Here is a 12,217-nt window from a genome sequence, read left to right as displayed (position 1 = left end):
CAGCCAAAGTCCTGTGGGACACTGAGTGCTGCCCTGGTTTTCTGAACAGCCAGTGATATCCAGGCTCTTCACCAAAACCAAACCCTTGTTGACAGGCATCCACCCCTTAGAGAAAATCACAGAATCCCAGCATGATGGCTGTTGGGAGGGACCTCTGCAGATCATCCAGTCCAACCCCTCCTGCTCCAGCAGGGCACCCACAGCAGCTTGCCCAGCAGCACAAGGACCAGGGGGGGTTGGAAGTTCTCCTGAGGAGACTCCACAATCCCTCTGGGCAGCTTGCTCCAGGCCTCCAGCACTCTCACAACAAACAACTTTCTCCTCCTGTTCAGATGGAACCTCCTGGGTTCCAATTTGTGCCCAGTGCCGCTTGTCCTGTCCCTGGGCACCACTGAAAAAAGTCCTCTTGCCCCCGTCCCCCTGCCTTTTTATGTCTTGCTGAGCATTGCTCAGATGCCCTCTGGGGCTGCTCTTCTCCAGGCTCAACAGCCCCAGGGGCTCTCAGCCTGTGCTCCTCACACAGATGCTCCAGGGCCCTCATCAACTTTGTAGCTGCAGTGGCTTCTTGTCTCTCTTGAACTGTGGAGCCCAGACCTGGACCCAGGACTCCAGATGTGGCCTCACATGACTTGCTGGCCACACAGTGCCACAGAATGCACCCCAGAAGACCATTTGCCTTCCTGGCCATGAGGGAACATCGTTGGCTGATGGGCAGCTTGTTGTCCACCAGCACTCCCAGGTCCTTCTCCACAGAGCTGCTTCCAAGCAGGTCACCCCCTCAGCTGTACTGCTGCAGGAGGTTGTTCGTTCCCAGGTGCAGGACCCTACACTCGATGAACTTCATGAGGCTCTTCCCCACCCAGCTCTCCAGCCTGCCAATTATTTACCAAAAACTTTTAGGAAGTCTAATCAGGAGCTGCTGAAAAAAACAGGGCCCAAGTGTGTGCTGCACTGACCCAAGTGCCTACAGGACAAAGGAGTTTCCTAAGTGCTCTGCCAGAACTGGGTGGTGGTGGTGAAGTGATACAAGTCAGCCTGGCACTGTCTTTCCCCACTGGATACAGGTTGCTGTGTGTATCAGCAGCACAGCCTGGGATGAAGCATTGATGCTTCCACAGATCCCTACACAACAGGCAGAGAAGAGAGTATATATTTTTTCTTTTTTTTTTTTCTTCCCATAAAATTCCATACAACGAAGAGCTGGTGCAGAAGTGGCCACTTTCCAGAGGTGCGGAGATCAGCTGCTGCACTTTGAGGGCATCTCAAAACGGGGTTCCTCAGGGATCTGTACTGGGTCCAGTGCTGTTTAACATCTTTGCTAGTGACATGGACAGTGGCTTTGAGGACGCTTGCAGCAAGTTTGCCAGCAATGCTAAGCTGTGTGGTGCTGGACTCACCTGAGGACATCCATCCAGAGATCCATCCAGAAGGATCTCCACAAGCTTGAGAAGTAGGCCAGTGACAATTGCATGAGGTTCAACAAGTCAAAGTGGAAGGTCCTGCAGCTGGGTTGGGCCAATCCCAGGCACAAATCCAGGCTGGGTGCAGAGTGGGTTGAGAGCAGCTCTGAAGAAAGAGCCTTGGGGGTGTTGGGTGCTGAGCAGCTCCCCAGGAGCCAGCAGTGCCCTCCTGCAGTGCACACAGCTGCCTGCAGCCAGAGGAGTGTGGGCAGCAGGGCAAGAGAGGGGATTCTGCCCCTTGGCTCTGCTCTGCTGAGACCTCACCTCCAATCCTGCCTCCAGCTCTGGTGTCCCCAGCAGAAGGACACAGAGCTGCTGGAGTGAGTCCAGAGAAGGCCACAGAGATGATCTAAGGTCTGGAGCAGCTCTGCTGTGAGGACAGGCTGAGGGAGCTGGGGGTGTGCAGCCTGGAGAAGATTCCAGGAGGACCTTGGAGCTGCCTTCCAATAGCTGAAGGGATCCTGCAGAAGGCTGCAAGGGACTTGGCTGGAGAGTGTCCATCAATAGGACAAGGGGGAATGGTTTGAAGCTGAGGAAGAGTAGGTTTAGACTGGATCTTAGGAGGAAGTTCTCCAGTAGGAGGGTGGTGAGACTCTGGAATAGGCTGCCCAGGGAGGCTGTGGCTGCCTCATCCCTGGCGGCGTTCAAGGCCAGGCTGGATGAGGCCTCAAGCAGCTGAGTCTGTTTGAGAGGAGGTAGATGACCTCTGAGGTCCCTCCCAGTCTGAGAGTGATCCACATCCAAGGATGGAAGGTTGTATGGCAGGGAAGGGCATTTAGCAGAGTCAGGTTTCATGTGTGAGGCAGCAAAAAGAGAGCAGTTTGCTGCCTCAGAAGCCTCCTCTCCCAGCTGCAGACATACACACCGCTCACCAAGTTCCAGCTTCCCTCAGCACTTTGAGCTTGCAGTCCAATTCCCTTCCCTCAGCTCCACCTATTAATCAGCAGGCTGTAAATTATGTTGCTCTAGCCCATGTGCTTTCTTGTGTTTTCAGCTGAAAAGGAGATAAATTGGTGCATAGTAAACAAATCCCAGCTTTAAGGGAGAAGCACCCAACTGGTGCAGTGGAGCAAGGGGAGCTGTGGGTGCTACAGAGCCAGGACAGCCAGGAGCTCATGGGGAATGACCTCATCCAGGCTGGACCATCTTTTCTAGAATTACAAAAGTGTTTTGGTTGGAAAAGGCCTCTAAGATCCTCCATTCCAACCTTCATCCCACACCACTACGGCCATGTCCCCAAGTGCCATGGCCACAGGTAAAGTCCAGGGATGGGGACTCCACCACCTCCCTGGGCAGCCTGTGCCAATACAATCCTAGCAAAGAATTTTTTCCTCATCTCCCGCCTAACCCTCCCCTGGCACAATTTCAGGCCATTTCCTCGTGTTCTAACAAGATACTAGGGAGAAGAGACCAAGCCTCACCTGTCTCCAACTCTTCTACAACTCCTTTCAGGGAGCTGTAGAGATCATTTGAGGTCTCCCCTCAGCAGAAAGCATTGAGAGGCTGGGCCAGAGCTACTCTTCCACCTCCACATTTCCTGTTCAAACAACATTTGCCTTCATAAAGGTCTGTTTACCATCCTAGATCCAGTGCAGAACACACTAGTTGGGCTCAAGGAAAGAAAAAAAATCACAGAATCAACCAGGTTGGAAGAGACCTCCAAGATCATCAAGCCTAACTGATCACCTAACCCTAACTAATTGACTAGACCATGGCACCAAGTGCCTCGTCCAGTCTTTTCTTAAACACCTCCATGTATAATAATTAATATTAATTATTTTTTTTCCTGCTTACAGGGGAAAAGCATCTTGTTGGGCGTGGTACAACCACAGTAAAGCACTGCCTGAGTGTGGCCTGGCTGCATTAGGCACAGCAGCTTTGCTGACGTAACCCTGTTCACAGCGATTCCATCAGGGAAAGATGGATTTCCCAGGGGGATGTGTGACAGTGAGGGTGTGATTGGCTGCCCTGGACTCGCATTAAGGCACAAAAATAAAGTGGAAATTAAACCCAGCAGGACAGGGAAGTGCTGTGAGGGGCAGGCTGGGGAAATTAAAACACTCTAACTCACTGTGCGCGTGCGCTCCGATTTCTCCCCGGAGTGTTAGAAATCAAAGGGATACCTAAATGTTGGTGCCTACAAAGCAGCTGGGTGGGCAGGTCCTGGCTGGTGGGGACATGTTGGTGGAGTGAAGCAGCTCTCCACACACTGCTCACCCTGCAGCAGCTGTCTGCACCCATGGTGCTCCAACACTGCTGTCAATGTGGTGCCCTTCCCCTTCCCACTGATCAGATCCCCTCTGGGGCTGCTCTTCTCCAGGTCTCTCAGCCTTTCCTTTATCAGACAGTCCCTTCAGCATCCTAATAGTCTCCATTGGACTCTCTCCAGTAGTTTCCTGTCCCTCTTGAACTGGGGAGCCCAGAACTCCTCACCAGGGCAGAGTAGAGGGGGAGAAGAACCTTTCTTGACAACACACTGAGGTAACACTCTTCATTCACTTCTTCCTCCCTCTTCCCATGTCACATCTGATTTCATGCGGGTGCCGGAGCACCCATCCACAAAACTGCTCCCCAGCTAGGAGGGATCCCAACCTGCTCCTCCCAACTCACTGACAGCACAACCAGAGTCAAGAGCAAAGCTTCTGATTTCCCAAACTGCAACCAATTTGGCATCGACTTCCTTGAAGGTTTCCTTTCTTCCTTCTGTCGTATTAAACTGACCTGAAACTGCCAAAGCAAAGAGAAAAGATGAAGCCTCTCTCATGTCGTAGGCAGCCACCTTTGTAGATCCTCAGGATGAGCTGTCACAGCTCCCTGGTACAGGGGCATCCTGTGGGAGCTCTGCACACCCACATTTCCCAACATTTTCCACCCCTGCTATTATTTCTCATGTACGCTGCAATCAGCCTTCACAGACTGTGAATCTCACACCCAGGAGTGGAGGCAGAGCTGATCCCCAAGGAGCTGACATCACTCTCAGCTGCATCTGTTGGAGGGCTCCAGGGATGCCCACAAGAGAGCTCAGATTTTGCCATGTGATTCCAAGGTTCTCTCCCAGCCCAGAGTCAGTTTGTCCTGAGCAAGAAGCACTGGGACCGGCACACCAAATCCATCTGGTGCCCAGATTCATATAATCATGGAATCATTGACTGGTTTGGGATGGAAAGGGCATTTAAAGGTCTCCAATCCAACCCACTGCAGTCAGCAGGGACATCCTCCACTAGAGCAGGTTGCTGACAGCCCCACACAACCTCATCTGCAATGGTTCCAGGCATGGGGCATCTCCCATCTCCCTGGGCAGCCCGGGACAGGCTCTCACCATCTTCAGCCTAAAACATTTCTCCCTTCTCTCCACTCTCAAGCTCCCTCTTGCAGTTCAAACCATCACCCCTTGGCCTCTCACAACAGGACCTCAGAAAAACTCTGTCCCCAGCTTTCTTCTAGGCCCCCTTGAAGCACTGCAAGGCCACCAGAAGGTCTCCCTGGAGCCTTCTCTTCTGCAGGCTGCCCAAGCCCAACTCTCTCAGCCTGGAGCCTCCCAGCAGAGCCCTTCCAGCCCTGCCAGCATTGCTGTGGCCTCCTCTGGCCCTGCTCCACCAGCTCCCTGTCTGTGCTGTGCTGAGCACTCCAGAGCTGCCCCAGCACTGCAGGGGGGGTCTCAGCAGAGCACAGCAGAGGGGCAGAATCCCCTCCCTGCCCCTGCTGCCCACACTGCTGGGGATCAGCCCAGCACAGGGCTGGCTGTAGGCTGGCAGGACACAATTCAAGTTCATCACCTCAAAGCTGCTGCTTCTACATCCTTCAGGACAAGTCCTTTGCAGCAGTGGGATGCAGGCTTGACTTTACCAACAGGAGCTGCCCCAGGAACAGCTCACCTGCCCACGTGGCTGCTGAAGTGTTTTACCAGCTCCCAGCATTTGCATCCCTGCTGCTCTGCAGGACTGAGCCTGCAGAAAACAGGCAGCCAGGTTACTCTGCATGGACCTTCACAAAGCCTTGCTCTAAATTACCTGGGAGAAGCATGGGAAGCAGAAGGAAAATTTTAAAAAATGTGAGTTAACCAAAATCTTCCTATTCAGGGACTATTTTATCCATTAATTAAAGCAGAGCAGGACAGGAGCAGCTTCCCCGAGGTCCCAATTAAGCTAGCCGCAGCGGGGATCCGAGGGACTGGGCGAGGACAGAGGGGTTGGTGGAGGATAATGAAGGAGCTGTTGGAACATGTGCAAGCAAAGTTCTCAAGTGACCTTAAGCAGCCCTCCTTGGGAAAGCTGGGCTGACTACACCAGGAGATAATATCTCCTGTGAGCACAGCCCAGCTGAGGCATCATCCAGCCCTTTGTGTTTTAGAGCCAGCATCCTGGGAATGTTTAGCGTGAGGAGTAACCGACGCCGAGCACACAGCCAGGCAATTGTTTTGTTCCCAGGACCAGACATCTCCTTGCATTCCCTTCTAATTGGGCAGCCTGCTTTTAAGCTTAAAAAGGTGGTTTGGAAGTGATGGAAAACTGTCCAACCTCTCAGATCCCAGGGAAGAACGAGGAGGATTGTTCTGCTGTACTCAGCATGGGTGAGGCCACACCTGGAGTACTGGGTTCAGGTTTGGGGCCATCACTCCAAGAAGGACATTGAGGGCCTGGAGCAGGTCCAGAGAAGAGCAGCAAAGCTGGGGAAGGGTTTAGAGCACAAGTGTTGTGAGGAGCATCTGAGGGACCTGGGGGTTGTTAAGCTTGGAGAAAAGGACTCCTGGGTCTCTACAACTCCCTGAGGGAGGTTGGAGCCGAGTAGGGGATGGTCTCTTCTCCAAAGGAGCATGCAATAGTGCAAAAGGAAAGGACCTCAAGTTGCACCAGGGGAGGCTTGGGTTGGACATTAGAAGAAAGTTCTTCACTGGAAGGGTTCTTAGACACTGTAACAAGCTCCCCAGGGGGGTGATTGAATCCCCATCCCTGAAGTGATTTCCAGAGATGTGGTGCTGAGGGACATGGTTTAGCAGCAGACTTGGTAGAGTTAGAAAATGGTTGGACTCTGTGATCTTAAAGGCCTTTTCCAACCCAAACGATTCTATGATACACTGAAGCTGGACAGCATTTAGCTGCATCAGCTTTTTTGATAGGAGGTCAGCTTGGGTTCACAGCTCAACCTGAAACCCTCCCAAAGCTGGGAATGCAAAAGGGTGAGGAGCAGACGCCGACAGCAACCTCCCTGCAGAGATGTTTGACTGGGAGCAGCATCTGGATGTCACACAGGGAGCACATTTGAGATGATGCCCAAGGTGGTTTGGGAAATTAGCTTTTAATTAACACAGCTGTGCCTTTTCCAGAGGCTCTTAGCTGGGAGTTCAGCAGGGATGGACTGGCAGTAACAGGGACAGACTTTTATCAGTGGTGCCCAGGGACAGGACGAGGGGCAATGGGCACAAAGCGGAACCCAAGAGGTTCCACCTGAACAGGAGGAGAAACTTTGTTGTGAGGGTGCTGGAGGGCTGGAGCAGGCTGCCCAGAGAGGTTGTAGAGTCTCCTTTGCTGCCCACCCCCACCCATTGTGCTGCTGGGCAAGCTGCTGTGGGTGCCCTGCTTTAGTAGGGGGTTGTTGGACTGGATGATCTCCAGAGGACCCTTCCCACATCTATCCTTCTGTGTTTCTGTGATGCAGAGTTGCTCTCTTCCACTTCAAGCTGAGAGGATAGAGAATGCCATGCATCTGATGTGCTTATGATTATTTGGGGAAGAACATCTCAGAAGACACTCACTTAGGCCAAGATTACTCAAACCTTCACTCTGATGGCACCTGTGCCACTACACACTGTCTCTGATACTCCAGGTTTCACTGTTCTCCCAGCAATAGCCTGAGGATGAGACGTGGGACATGAGGCTGTGGCTCAATGGTGTATGGCAGCTGGTGGCATGCTGACCCAACATCACAGGCTCCAGGTCACCAGCAGAGTAGGAGACCTTGGTTGCTGACCAGGTGGTGATGATGGCAAAGCTGTGAGATCCATCTTCCCCATCAGCCAGGTCTCCTCTGGCCATATGATGCTGGAGGAGCCTGCCAAGCCCTGGTCATCCCTGAAGGTGTGCAGACAGGGCTTTGTATGTCCTCATTCACCACAGGGTCATCCCAGGAGTGCCACTGCTGAGTGGGACATTGAGAGTTGTTGGTGGAGATGTGTGGACTGTTTCTCACATCCTCTCCTTTGTTAGGTGGCTGCAGGCAAAGGTCTGACCATGCTGTGGTGGGAAGCAGAGTTCCCACACCCACATTTTTCTGGTGATCCCCAAGAAAAGGCAAGGACTAGGTGGTGGTTTCACCAGGATGTCTGTTTTATAAGGCTCAGTGTGGTCCATGGCTGGGGAAGAGTGTGGATCACACACCACTGCTTTTACGTGAGCTGCAGGAAGCATCAGCTCCAGCTCATGTGGCCGTACAGAGCACTGAAAGCTTTTCCAGTGCTGGTTTGACCTCTGATTCTCCCCCAAGATGGGGAAGATGTTTCCAGATGAAGAACAAAACCACAATAACCAGTTTAGGCCACCAGTACCTTTGGGCTGCAGAAGACTCCAGCTGCCAGACAGCTTCCACAGAAGCAAGTCCTTTGATGATGGCAAGTGGAGCTCTGGCAGGGTAGTGGCAGCAGATGATGATGCTTGAACTCTGTCAGGCCAGAGGCAAAACCAGCTCTGGGCCAAGTCTTGGTGATCCTGATGAGGGCTCATGTGGCTTCCTTGTAGAGTAATGCCCCAGGATGTCTGGGGGAAGAAACAGCAGCAGTTCTTACTGTAAAAGAGAGGCAATCTTCTAGGGATTACTCTTCCCTGAGGTGTGGGGTGAAGGCCATCCTCTGGCATTGACCAGCCCTTCTCCTCACACTCACCTGGAGCACTTCCATCCTCCAGCTTTCCTCCTGAGAGGGCTGATTTGAGGTCAGAGGCCAGCAGTGAGTTTACTGCAAACCCAAGGAAGCTCAAGGTCTGCTGCCCCATGTGCTCTGCTCAAGTTTTCATCTCAGGAAGGCTGAGGTGGCCCCAGCTTCATCCACACATCCAGAGGGGCACCTCAACCCAAACTGAGGCTGTTCTCACAGCCCCCACTATATTTCTGCATGAAATGGGCTGCAAACTTCTGAATGACATCTGCCACCAGAGTCAAGCCTCTTCCCCACGACTCAAGAGCTGGTTGACATCACCAAGACACCTTCTGGAAACCTGCCCTGTCATGGGACAGGTACGGGCAGGGTAGGCAGTGGTGAAGGTCACAGTGCAGCAGACCTTCAGGCAGGAAAACCTGCAGAAAGTGTAGGAGACATTGAGTGTCACACCTCAGTATCACTGGCACTGAAGACCACCAGTGTCAGAGACAAGGCTTGAGAATAAAAAAGAGGAAAGGAGGCATAGGAGGAGGAAGGTGCTGCAGGATTTCAGAGGAGGCCTCTAAGATGTGTGCAACAGATTAATCTGTAATTCGATGTCTTCAAAGAGGGAAATTCTGATTCACCAGTTGAGAAGCTCTGTGACCTATTTGTACACTGCCCATGTGGTGGCGGGCTGTGTGCTCCAACCTGACAGCTGAGACAAACAAATGTTTGGCTGCAGCAAAAGAGAAGGCTCAAAATGCTCCCATGGAAAAGAAGACTTGAAGAGGCTGAGGATTTTTGTGTCTGGGCTCTGTCCTTAATCAAGCTAATTCAGATAAGTAGAGCCACTCAAGTGATATCAACAGGAAGAGCCAGAGGAAAATAATCAAGGATGAAGAGGTCTCTTGAAGATAGAGACCAGATTTCTGCTATGAGCATAAGGACAGAGCCAGAAAAACAGAGGGGTTGAGGTTCTGGAAGCCAAGGGCATGCTTCTGAGTTCAAGCACAGAGGTGCACCCACTGAGCAAGAAAGACCTTTCAGGGGATGGATGTGGGTGAAGCCTGGCTGGTGCAACAGAGTGTCCCAAGAGCCTGGTTAAGAAAATGAAAGGCTGGAGACTCCTAAGCACCTTTTTTCCTGGTCATTAGGGATTTGCTTGCCTGCATCTGGGCTCAGGAAACAGGGATAAGCTGTGGCTGACCAACTCTGAAGCACCCCTGCAGCCAATGCTGTCACCATCACACAGGTCCCCTTCCAGACATGGGTCCAGAGAAGAAACAGCACTTCAGCCTGTTCCTCCACTGGACCTCTTGGGCTGAGGAGACTTTTGGGGGAGCTTTTATATCACCAGGGTTAGATGACAAAGCATGAAACCAGGAGAAAGTGAAGAGGAGGTGATGCTCAAGCCATCTGATGGTTCCTCTGTCACCACTCAAGGCTTTTTGTACCTCGAGGTGGTATTTTGTAAAGCTGGAAAAATAGGGAATGTGTTCCTCTGCCACCAAGGGAAGTTCACCCTATGAGAGCTCTCCATCTTCCATGCCCTAGCTTTTCCCTGTGCTGCCAAAAAGCCAGGATTCAGCTTTGACTGGATGAAAATATCCTAGCTGATGGCAGACAAAGAGAAACAATGAAACTGGTATCAAACAAGCAACACAGAGGTGGTGACATTTCCAATTTCTTCCCTATTTCCCATTTCTTCCCTGCTTCTGGGCACAGACAACTCAAAGCCCAGTCAACCATGACCAGGAAAAGTATCCTAGCATGGGGAGAAACTCAGAGCTGCAGAAAATGCACATCCCATGGGCTCAGGCAAGGACTGGTGCTAACCAAGAGATGCTGGTGCAGTCACAGAATCATTTTGCTTGGGAAAGACCTTTAAGATCATTGGGTCCAACCATGAACCCAGCACTGCCAGGTCACCACCAAACCATGGCCCTCAGCACCACAGCTATGCAGTTTCTATCACTTGTTTGCTGGGAGAAGAGATCACTCCAGACTCCTTTCAGGGGGCTTTAGAGAGCCAGAAGGTCTCCCCTCAGCCTCCTTTTCTCCAGGCTGAACAACCTGTGCTGGTTTGAGGCCAGCCAGAACATCTCTTGCCCCAAAAGGGACAAAAGAATGACACACACAAACGGATTGGAGAGTGATGGAAAGTTTAAATGGAAAAGCAATTGGTGAAGCTACAGAAAAAACTACACAGCATAGTGGCAAAGAACATCCTAAAGCATACAGAGTCCCTTACATAGTACCCAGAGGCTTCCCAATCCTTTTTTCCTCCCACCTGAGGGTCTACCCAAACCCCCAGGGCTCTTCCTTCCCCCCCTCCCACTGCTAGGTAAGTCTCAGGCTGGCCAGGTCTGAGACTGCCCCCCCCCATCCATTCTCCTCCTGGCATTAGGCCTAGTCAGGCCTAAGAGGCCTGAGATACCCCCTGGCATTACCCGATAAGAGAGGACATCTCCCATGGGAGCAGAGAGGGAAGAAAGAGGAAGAGGATGACTCTGCAGATGGCTTTATAGGGTGCAGGATTTATGGGTAGAAATACGTCGTTTCCTGTGTCCACCCCTGTGGGTGGGCACCCAGGACACCAGAGGTGTATCTCATGCAGCAGTGGCAGGGGGCACCCAGCCTAAACTGCCACATCCCACCCCTTATTTCATACCCATAATTCCTGCACCCAAAACATATCATCAGATCAGAGACAGTTCTTAGATGACATGTCTGGCAAAGTCCAGGTCCTCATCTGGGCGTCCTTCCGAAAGGTCTGTCCCTCGGGCTCAGGTCACAGTTCCAGTTCATTCCAGCTCTTCTCCCTCATCCTGTGGAACCTCCCAGCGACGCAGAGTTCATTCTTCTGCACGGTGAACTCTTCATGGATCCGATGGACATCCTGGCCACCTGGAAACAACCTCACAACTTCTCAATCAAACATCAATCTCCATCCACTCAAGCGGCATGTCTCCACCCCTTGGGGCAATCGAGTCAGAACAATCAGGCTCCTCGACTCGACTCCTTCCACCCCTTGCAGGCAACAGCACGCTGAGACTTTCCAAAGCTGCACGGACCTTTCCCAAGCCCAGTGCTGACCGCTTCCAGCCGCGGCCCGAGGCTAATACGGATGCACACCGCGCACAGGCACACCGCTCCCCCTGAGCGTACGCATGCCGAGGCGTGGAGGCATCCGGCTACACAGCCCTCCCCCGGAGAGGGAGTGGCTGCACTGCAGCCAGCCGAGAAGAGAGGCGGAGCCAGGTGCTTAGGCGCCATTTTCGGAACGCGTCCGAGAATCAGGGGAGAGATAACAGCGAGAGCCGCCGTCACCTCTGCAGCCGCGGTACAGATCCAAACCGCCGCCACCCCTCGGGCCACACGAGCGGCTTTTCCAGCCAAAGCTACCGTCGCTCCCTGGGCCCTCGGAAGCAGCCTTTGAACTGGAGCCACCGCTCGCCTTCTTGATTACGGGAGCCACCGCTCACCTCCCGCTGCGGCCAGCCCCCACCGCCGCGGGACAAGCCGACCCTGGTCTGCTTCCGACTGTCCCTCCCCCTTCCTCGGCTCTGCACCGCTCTGCTCGCCGCTGGCGCCGCGGGGAACAAAAGGGAAAGGGACAGGCACCGCATTCTTAAGCTTTCCCCCGAAGCAAATGGCTACAAAATCACCGCTGCCGCTTGGAAGGGCAGACGGGATTCTACGCCACTGCCATGCACCAGGGCGTCCCCTCGGAACCCATAAAACGCTCACACGATCGCGCCAGCACAAAGCCTTGAGCCCAGCCACCAAAAACCAACAACGCCCAGATATCCATTTCAACTTTTCCACCTCTACACTTCTCCAATCCAATTCACAGAGTTCCACAAGAACCATCCTCTGCTACCAAAAATCTGTGCTGGTTTGGGGC

The sequence above is a fragment of the Indicator indicator genome, chromosome 15, assembly GCF_027791375.1.
Source record: "Indicator indicator isolate 239-I01 chromosome 15, UM_Iind_1.1, whole genome shotgun sequence".
NCBI lineage: Eukaryota > Metazoa > Chordata > Aves > Piciformes > Indicatoridae > Indicator > Indicator indicator.
The sequence above is the reverse complement of the archived record's forward strand: the minus strand, read 5'-3'. Positions refer to the sequence as shown.